The sequence below is a fragment of the Carex rostrata genome, chromosome 6 (genome assembly GCF_964058835.1).
Source record: "Carex rostrata chromosome 6, lpCarRost1.2, whole genome shotgun sequence".
NCBI classification, from domain to species: domain Eukaryota; kingdom Viridiplantae; phylum Streptophyta; class Magnoliopsida; order Poales; family Cyperaceae; genus Carex; species Carex rostrata.
Window position 1 is genome coordinate 12,919,792 of NC_135923.1, and position 11,113 is coordinate 12,930,904.

Sequence of the window (11,113 nt, forward strand, 5' to 3'; positions counted from 1 at the left end):
AACAGGATTCGTTAATATAATATAAGTTGAGACTTGAGAACTTGATATTAACCCGAAGTTAATTGATTTGGGCACGCTTTCGTTACCCATATGGGCCATATGGCCGTATCGTCTTGAGAGATGGTAAGAGGATAAGAAATGAGTTAGGCATGATCATGCTTCGGATTTGCATGAACATCAAATTTTACTTGTTGTTTTCAAACTTCCATTTGTTATTTTTTGTTTTTTTACCAGCAAGTATTTTCTCAAAAAAAAAATATTCATTGAAATAAATGTTTAAATTTAATTTTGTTCGCAAAAATTTTATTTAAGTTCAAACATGTATAACTTAATATAATTATTCGCCATCTTTTCTTTTTAATTTTAAACCGTGTAATTAAATAATAAATTAGATATTATAAATAAATAAAAATAGCAATGCGAATATAACTCAAAAGTATTTCATTATAGATCTCATTGGAAAGAGAAAATTAAGTAGAAGACGTACACATAGTTTTAAATTCGCAAGATTTCTCACAAGCCATATAAGATAAGCGTGATTGATCAAAGAAAAAAAAAGTGGATAAAAGAATTTTTTTTTTTTTTGAGATAGATTGGAAAATAGAAGTGTGAGGAGAACATAATTTGTCTCTATAAAATCAAGTAAAACACGAACAATAAATAGATATATGAAAACAAAAATATAATAGTACACCAATTGATTCTAATAGTTACAACAAAAATACTCAAATGTGTATATACTAGATCAGGCGATATCACTTTAATCTTAGTTCTGATCTGACTCGATCTCCTTTCGAAAGAGTGATACAATTGAATTGCCTTCCAGATATATCTTGCATGCCTTATTTTTATCTGATGAACATGTACCGTGTCAATTATTTAAATTCCCTTAATTTTATCCATTTTCATGGTCTTTTGGTTGGATATGCAATTTCAACCGCTTGATCGTTGTGTACTGATAAGGGTGTGCATGGCATTTGATGATTTATGTTCTAATTTTGAGGCGTGCAGTGCTATAGGAAGTTATTTATCCTATTTGAATTATTAGGCCTTTCTTTTATCTGGTTAACACATACCGTGTCAATTAATTAAATCCCCTTGATTACATCCATTTAAAATTATGTTCCAATTTTTTTTTATTGGGTATTAGTTGCTATGTCTCCTAGGCCAGCAATTCAATTTGGTTGCTGGTAAACTGCTCATATATTTATTGTTTCAAGGATCTTGCATAGATACGATCATTTATTAAAATAAGCTGCTAACTATAACCCTTTATTTATCTCCCAGAAGTCAAATTCTTCTCTTGTGAAATATTCAGGATGCTATTAACAGAAATATTGTATATCAGCACATAAATTAGCGGGTTTTTTTTAGTGTAAATGTGCATCTGGGATTTTCTGGAGATTGTTAAACTCTGTTATATATATATATATTTATATGGCTCCTGAGTCAATAATCACGCAATAACTATTTGATGTCAAACATACACCAAATCCATAATTATTATTTTTTATATAACATTCATTTCTCTTGCATTTTTTTATGATAAAAATGAGGATCGAGTTTTTCAATTTTAAATATTTATAAAAAAAATAATGGAGTTTCAAGTATCTAACCTTTTATACAAAGAATATTACTTTGGATCCTGATAACAATCCCCCCAGCCTCAACTTCACAAAAAACTTCGCACAAAATGCCAAAAAAGAACGACTGGGCAACAAAATCATGCAGATAAAATGCGAGTATTTAACATTGATCTGTAAACTGTTAACTCTTGCTCATTGAAGTATTAATCCCTAAGAAGTGAACTCAATTTTTTGGTACCAAGTCTATCGATCCATTATCCCCGCACAACAATTCCTTCATTTTTCGTTTTGTCCCCGCACAACTCTGTGGTCTCGGAACTTCTTGGGCCGAACTTCATAGGTCGGTACTATAATTTTTTTTTTGTAGATAACTCATGGGCCAAATTCGTGGGCCGTACAGATCCAACTCGAAACTTCTCGAATAAGTTCAAAAGTTGCCTTAACTACTTCGAGATTCGTGCTACTCCGAGATTACGAGAGATGTTACTTCTCATAGATCGAAACGTTTTCTCGAATAAGGAAAAAGTTAATCTGGATGAAAAACGATCCTGATATGCTGGTAGGGGTGTAAACGGATCGGATAATATCCGATTTCGTCCGAATCCGAATCCGGAAAAGTACTTAAATTATCCGATCCGTATCCGTATCCGAGACTATCCGTATCCGTATCCGTATCCGAAAAATTATAACGGATACGGATACGGTAAGACATTTTACTATCCATATCCGACCGTTTATATTTTAAACCACAACAAATGTGATATATGTTTTTTAAATTGATTTATTAAATTGCATATTGTACGAATAATTTATTAAATTGCATATAGATATATATTTTGATGAACAATATAACACTATGACATAATTAGTGACTAATATTTTAATAATATAATAGATGTTTTGTAACTAACAAGCTAATTATGAAAAATATCCGTATCCGTCCGATATCCGATCCGTATCCGTAACATTTAATATCCGATCCGTATCCGTATCCGAGACTATCCGAATCCGTATCCGTATCCGAAAAATTATAACGGATACGGATACGGTAAGACCACTATCCGATCCGTATCCGACCGTTTACACCCCTATATGCTGGCCATCGTCGGATTATAATTGATATCTGTGTCTATGGAGGGAGACGAAGCGACGCTTCCAACTCTATAAAAATACTATCTTATAACAGGGCATAGTACAACACTTCACAAAGATAAATACTCCTTAACAAATGGTTGTCATCAAGGAAGAACCAGAGGTGATCAATCCGCACCCCAACCATTCGTGCCTCTTCCCAGGGTACCACTAGGGTTTGAGAGGTATCTCAGGAGAAGCTGGCCGTGGCCACCACGGCAAAAGCCAAAACAAAGTCCAAGGGGCCATCCTGAAGCAAAGCCCTACATCCGTAGGGCCAAGCGTCTGCCACCGCATTCCGTTCATCCCAAGGACAAGCCATGAACTGGTCTTTAATTAGATTTTTAGTGTCAACTATGTTTTGTTTTACTTTTTATTAGTTTTTCCAAAAATTTTTGTTTAAGTCTGTAGTAGTTCTTATGTTACATTTTGTGTTATGTGGAAACTTTTGGTAAATGCATGTTATCGTTGTTTAATATATTATGACTCTGTAATCTGTTGTGTGCTTTTCATAATTTTCATTTTTGCTTTTAGATAGTTAAATACTAAAGAGTGCACAGATAAATACTAGAAAATACACGGATAATAGTTATTATGCTAAGAGTAAATACTTCATTAAACAAATATTTTTTCTTAAAATTTGTAACTTATCATTATCAAGAGTAAATACTAAATAACATGAACTTTCAATGGATAAGGATAAATACTAGGTGGCATGTGATTTGTTTAGTGAAATAAATGTTATAATTTTTCTTAAAATTTGTAACTTATCATTATCAAGGTAAATACTAAATAACATAAAAATAAAACTTTCAATGGATAAGGATAAATACTAGGCTGTCAACATAAAGGTAAAAACTCTGAAATTTAAAGATAAATCCTTCTAGATTTAAAGATAAATACTTTGATACTTAAACATAAACACTAAGAAATTTAAACATAAGTACACCTTCTCCAAAAAAACAAAGCTATATACTTCTCCTCATAACTGTCAACACTTGTCAAATTAAAAATAAAACTTGCTGAATTGAAGATAAACACTTACTAAATTGAATATAAATACTTGTTAATATAGAGATAAATAATTATAAAGAACACATAGGAAGATGAGTCTTTATGGGGACACTACAATTTAAAAATATAAAGATACATACGTGAAAATTTGAAGATAAATACTTTGAAACTGCAAAATAAATAGTTGTCACAATAAAAATAAAAACACGCATTGCATCAATTAAACTATATAAATATTCCATGTTGAAGATAAATATGTTCAAGCATAAAGATAAATACTTTTAATAATACATATTAATACTTATGTTTCTTTAATGGTGCTTTTTTCATTTAGAATAAAACGAGTATATTTAGTTGTACCTAGAAATATTTAACTTATCTTTATGTAGTATTTATCCTTATATAATATAGTATTCTAAAAGTTACTGCATTACATCAATGTTAAAATATATAAATATTCCATGTTGAAGATAAATACGTTCAAGTATAAAGATAAATATTTTTAATAATACAAATTAATACTTATGTTTCTTTTAATAGTACTTTTTTCATTTAGAAAAAAATGAGTATATTTAGTTGTACCTAGAAATATTTAACTTATCTCTATGTAGTATTTATCCTTATATAATATATAGTATTCTAAAAGTTACTACATTATCAATGTTAAAAAACACCAAACAATTTTAACACCAAACTAAAAAGTATATCTGTTTTAACAACAAAGAGTTTTAATATCAATACCAATACCAAGTTGCAATACCATATTGAACCGCACAAATAACAAGTATTAACTATATATATGTAACTCAAAGTAAACATGAATTTACTATGGATAAAAAAGAACACTCAAACAAAACAAAATATTAAAACTAATATTTTAATATTAACCCCTATCTGTACAAGTATTTAACTCTAATTCAATAAGTATTAACTATATATATGTAAATGGATTAAAAAGTTCCCTGATCAACACTAATATCATTCCCTTGGGATATTAAACCCTCTATTTGCAAGTATTTAACTCAAATTCAATATGTATTTATCCTTCACAAGACAAAAACATGCCAGTAAAAACAAAAAAAAAATCAATACAAATATTATTAGTACTATGATATAGTATTAATATTAGTTTTATCAATTATTCATACTACATCAATATATAATACATCCACAAATTGATACAATACCTGAACAATTCCTGCAACAACTGATCGATTGCAAAAATCACAGATCGCCAACGAATATCATAGATCACCTGAAAATATGAACGATGATTTAAAATAACTTTTAAACGAAATAATAATACAAATGTGAACGAGTACTGATACTAGTATGTACAAGTATTAATACTACAAGAATATGCTACAATACCTGATTAATTGCACTGTGAAAAATGACAGATCGCCAAGTAATATCATAGATCGCCTGAAAATATGAAATATGACTTGAAATCAATTTCGAACATAGTATTATTCCTGCTTTTAACAAGTATTAATCCCACATGGATCCATCATAAATAAACAACTGGTTAAATTCGCTAAAAAATCCATCGATTATAAATTCATCGAATCCAGAGAATAAAATGACAGAAAAATAGATGAAGACCTGATAAATTTGTAGAATTTAGTATGCACTCGCCTGAAAAATAGAAGATCGCCTGAAAATATGAAAGACGACTTGAAATCAATTTTGAACAAAGTATTAATCCCGAATTTAATAGGTATTAATCACACTTGAATCCGTCATACTTAAAAAACTGGTTAAATTCGCTAAAAAATTCATTGATTATAAATTCATCGAATCCAGAGAATAAAATGACAAAAAAATAAATTAAAACCTGTTAAATTTCTATAATTCAATATGCACTCGCTTGAACAATGGAAGATCGTCGGTGATCGGATGAACGCCCCTCTATCGCCGGTGATCGTGCAACACCGACTGGAAGATCGTCGGTGATCGTTCAACACCGACTAGAAGACTGCCTCTCTCGCCCCTCTATTGCCTTCGCTCGTGCAATTATGACTTTTCGATCGCCCCTCTATCGATTGCACTCGTGATCGCCTCTCTCGCCCCTCTGTCGCCTTTCAATCGCCTCGGATCGCCAGAAAAAACACTTCAGATCCGAGAATGGAAACTGCGGGAAGCATTAAATTTGAATTTTGAAAATAGAAATTGCGGGGATGTATTAAGGCAACATCGATAAATTATTATGCGGGGATGAAGATGATTTAATTCAAAACTTACTGCGGGGATTGGAATCTGTGCGGGGCCCATCAAACTGTTAAGGCAGTTAATCCTGATATGGATACTGCGGGAAAAAAAGGGGGAAAAGGGGTTGGGGGATTAATATAATTATTCTATTATTTTAGTCACGATGAAATATCTTGTCAGACGTATGACACAATTTAATGCTAATAAATGGAAAGAAAATGGTGGATTTTTGTGGTTTTGTCTATTTTCAAGTGCTAGCTAACCATCTAGAAATTAATTTTATAGAAATGATTTCTGCTTATAATTAAACTTGAAGTTGATTCAAAAGTTAAAGAAATATCATTGAGATCTTCAGAGCGCAATATTATATCTATCAAGAAGCATCGTGATGGAAGTAATTGATTATATAAAGATATATTTGAAAAGGATTACATTAACAACATGCCAACCCACCAAGTTTTTATTTATTCTACAATTCATATAATGCGACCTCTTTCGCACGTTTAATTTAAATTATATATCTACTTTAAAATTTCCACCTCCAAAAATATGCAGAAAAATCATCCACTTGTCGTTAGTGGAATTAGCTTTATTTTCTTCATTTTTTTTTCCTCTCAGTAGTCACGTTGCTTTGATTAATCAGATGATTAATTTATCGGAGAATGCAAACATTTTATAAGGATATTGGTATATATCTGGGAAATTTGGGGAAACTTTTATGTTTCTGCTAAGTGCAAATGCCACCGAACCTCCAAAATTTTCAAAATTGTGATAATTATTTTGGTTAGGCAAAAACGTTAAAATTTTAACAATTATTTATTTTCAAAATTAAAAAATAAGGCAATTAGCCTCACAACTATTATTCAATTTTTCTTGAAGGACAGTGTACCAAAGGCACTGTCAATTCATTGATATAAAAAAAAGTTATTTACAGAGATTATACGTAATTTTATTTATTTACACACACACAACTATTATTCAATTAACGCTGTTAATTGTGAATGAAAATCTCTGTAATTTAGCATTTATTAAATTTATATTTATAAATTTAGAAATTCTACATTTTTCAATTTGAAAGTAAAAATAATAAATATTCAATTAAACCATTTCTAGTTTTATGCTAAAAAAATATAATCAAAATGTTGTTGATTTTGAAAATAATTTTTTGAAAATTGAATTTATCGTAATGAATTGCAATATCAAATCTAATTGGTTAGAGTATCAACATCCCAGCAACTCAAATGAGTTTCTAAATAATTGTTAACCACTTTTTAGAAATTAAAGTTTGTAAAAATTTTAACTCTCACATCCCTGAAACTCATTTTAGAGTTTACATTAAACCACGTCAGCAACAAATTAAAAATGAGAAACAATTTGAGTCAATTATTTGGCCAACATAGAGTTTATAAACAGTTTCTTAATAAGATTAAAAACTGAATTAGAAACTGTCACATCAGATTAAAAACTCTAATAGTTTCAGAGATGTAGATGCTCTTATGCATATATCTTACATTTGAATCACTATTTTTTTTTTCTTCTGAAAACTAAGTAGATAATTTTCCTTCGAATTAAAAAGCATAAATTTAATAATGACAAAATTACATATATTTAAAGTCTTAAAGATATCTTGTAATCTAACCTCACAAATTAATGGTCTTCAGCGTATTTGATGTAAACCCCCTATATAGTTTTTAATTGCGGATACTTCTCAGCTGATTAGGATTTTTATCTTTGCATGTGTATAACTTTCTTCCGGTTATTTATGATACTAAAAAAAAGGTTTATATACATGACAAAGTAGACTACAAATTTGCATATATATATATATCACACTCGTGCCCGTGCACAGCAACGAGAGCAAATTATATAGTAGAAAACATTAAGCTCCTTAATAAGAAGGAGAGATAATTTAAATCAAATTTGTAGAGAAAAATAGTTAAATACTATATTTATCTACAAGATAACACAAGTACACTCTAGTGTAGTGATAAGAATTTTGGCACCAACAGAACCCAACTGGGTTCGAATCTCGCCTTCAGCAGAAAAAAAGAAAAAGGGTGCGCGGTGCACAGGCTCGGTCCGCAGGTGCCGTGTGTGGTTCAGAGGCGTGGTCCACGGGTGCGGTGCGCATCATTCCGAAAAAAAAAAACAGTAAATCAGGACCCTTGCAGAATCTAGACATTAAGCTCCTTAATAAGGAGGAGAGATATGTTGGCAGTGTCAATATTGCTCTTTTCACCATAAACGCTAACATTGTGAGCATCGTCTTTTTCATCTCCTCAAGACCCTCTCTTAATTTTCTTCTGGTATATCAATTGCGATTTTAAAATGGTCAAAAGTGATGCTGGTATTGCCAACATCCATCTTGAAAGTTGAACGTTGATAGCGCCACAACCATCATTTTGAGTTTGAGCGCTGACGTTATCAACGCTATGAATTTAAATTCTTTTTTTAACATCATAAAGAAAATCGGTAGCTTTTGTTGTAAATTTCGGCTCAATGTAATTTTATTTCACCAATCCTTGAGTTTCTTTTATGACCAGAGAGAGACTGATATATTATGCGTGTCATAACATGTCTTGATCTTATTGTACTTCTCTGTGTTGAATACTGTAAAAAAAAAAAAAAAAAAATGGTGTTTAGTATTAATTGCACAAGTACACCACAAGAAACATTCTACTATTCAATATATTGATTAATTATGCCCTACTTATACCAAATAAATTGATTAATAATAATAATAATAATAATAATAATAATAATAATAATAATAATAAGAGTTCGGCTATATATGGTACTTTAGAGAGTAAAGCTTTTGTTTTACTTCCCATCAATATTTTTACGATTTTAAAGTTGAAAAAATCAATCTAATTCACTTAATAAGATCTCTATATTAAATGAGCTCAGAGACCAATTATTACATTATTTTTAAAACTTTTAAAAACTATTGTTTTTTACGGTTTAAAATTTCTTTAAAACAATCATTTAAAAAAAAAATATAGAAAAAATATTGTCTCCAAACACATTTTAATATAGAGATCTCCTTGAACAGTTTGAATCAACTATTTACGTTTTAAAAATGAAAGATGTGAACAGTAAATAAAATAAGAGCTTTACATCCCAAAACACCATAGCTCAACTCATCATCATCATCATATATAATAATAATAATAATAATAATAATATAATACCAAAGCATGTTTAGTAGGGTAGCATCAACAAATAATGATACATCCACGCACACATATTTCGACCAAGTACAATGCATTATGCATACGACCAGGAATCTTTTGGTTTCGGTGCATGATTAACCGGACAGCTCGGTTCTTGACTTCTTGCTAGACATTTCGAGTGGTTCTTTTACATTGCTAGACATTTCGACCAGGAAACTTTAAATTTTCAAATATTCGGTTGGACCCAAGCACAGTCTCTAATAGTCTATGAGTTGTAGTTTGATGAGGTCCCGATATCATGGCAAAATAATGATGCGACCATATCATGGCAATTATAAACTTAATGTCAAAATGCAAAGCTGCATGCTGACACAAAATTGCCACAGAGGAAGGCCACAGGAAAACCTAGTTCAATATATTTAGTACAAGCACATTCAATGTACTTACTAGTAATGTGCAATGTCATATATTCTGACAAGTGAAGTGTGAACAACATGTGCTATATCACCTAGGATTTAGTTTGAACGCGCACCAATAAAAATATCATAATGCACAAGTTGCAACAAATATGTTGGATCTTCCTTAGTGGTTCGGGATTAGCGAATAAAAAAGATACCAAAAGTAACATCACAATATTGTTTGTTAGATTTAATACCTTTGTGCAAAATCTAGTGTTGATTGTGTTGCACTACCTACTGATATAAACAATGCGCGCCTTTTGCAACTTGAGTATTTTTGCTTGTAAACAATTTAAGGGAGAAATATTGTAAATAATTAAGTGCAGTTGGATAATTATATTAGATAAAAAAACTAATAATTCCATATCGATCATTACACGGCATATAAAATAATAGAGAAAAGGTAACGTCCCCCAGGCTACAGTCTCCCGAAAATCCCCGCGTATAAAAGCCTTCTCTTTTTAGCTTAGTTCCGACGCGCTTTCAACTGCCATAATTTCAAGTACAATATGTATGTTCACAGGATAATATGTGTATGTTTACATGATAATATGTGTATGTTCACAGGATAATATGTGTATGTTCACAGGATACTATGTGTATGTTCACAGAATGTGGTCTCCAACAGCTGTCACGCGTTTTCAATAGCTGTCACGCATTTTCAAGAGCTGTCATGCGTTTTTAACAGCTTTCACGCGTTTTCATCTGCAGAATATCCATTGAACTTGTTTATAAGATTGTTTTCATAGTATTACAGGATCTAATGAACTTATTTATAGGATTATTAGTGTAAAAAGTATGGGGATTTTCGGGGGACTGAGGGCCGGGGACTGTTAGCTGCTTCCAAAATAATAAGTAATGTTTGGAGTTCAAATGGTCTTGTAGTTTTCAGAAATTCGATCCAGTAAATAAATTTTAAAAATCAAACTGATTCAAACCCAATTAAATTTCATATGAAATAACTTAAAATTCAAGACGACTCGAAATTAAACAAAATAAAATCCGACCCAACGCATAATCTAAGACAAATTGAAACCTAACCCAATTTAAATCCAAACCCGACTATAACTTGAACAATTCAGCACAAGACGATATGAAAACAGCTTGTTTTTTGTTTGGATGAGATTGAATAGTTAGAATAGTGAATTCAACTCTTTTCTCTTATTAGAATAGCCTATTCTTACAAAAAATTGAATTTAGTTATTCTAATAGGACAAATGACAAAAGAGTTATTCTAGCTATTCTTATTTTGCAACCAAACATATCCTTAGACTATTGTCTATCTCTGAATTTTCTTTTATCTGTTTTTGAACAACCATCTGTCTGAATTTATTAATTCATGGTAGTCCCTAACCCGCTAGTTGTATCAATAAACTTTTTTGCCTACTAAAAAAAAATTGTGGCTACATCTCTAAACCTAACAATAATCCGACTTAAACGAATTCAAACTCAAAACCCGATCCGAATTCGATCCATATCCAGACCATTTATTTAAATTGAGAAGCAACCTTGCAATGCGTGGTATGATTTGTCTTATTTC